A 239-nucleotide genomic window follows, 5' to 3' on the forward strand; every position below is an offset into this window, starting at 1 on the left:
AAAGCAGGAGTGAACCACCCACCGACATAACACCGAGTAGCTGGATACCCTATGCTGGTCCCTTTTAAATGGAATAAAGTCTTGTCCAAACCTGGCTCAGCTCCCTCCTCTGTAGAAATGGTCCCCGGAGTGAATTGTTGGTGCTCAGGATTTCGTATCTGCTGTGAACACGCTTTGGGAGGGTGTGTTGACTGGATCTTGGTGGACCTCAAGGCCTCAAACACCAGTTAGCAGTTGGG

The sequence above is a fragment of the Buceros rhinoceros genome, unplaced genomic scaffold (genome assembly GCF_000710305.1).
Source record: "Buceros rhinoceros silvestris isolate BGI_N320 unplaced genomic scaffold, ASM71030v1 scaffold31332, whole genome shotgun sequence".
Taxonomy (NCBI): Eukaryota; Metazoa; Chordata; class Aves; order Bucerotiformes; family Bucerotidae; genus Buceros; species Buceros rhinoceros.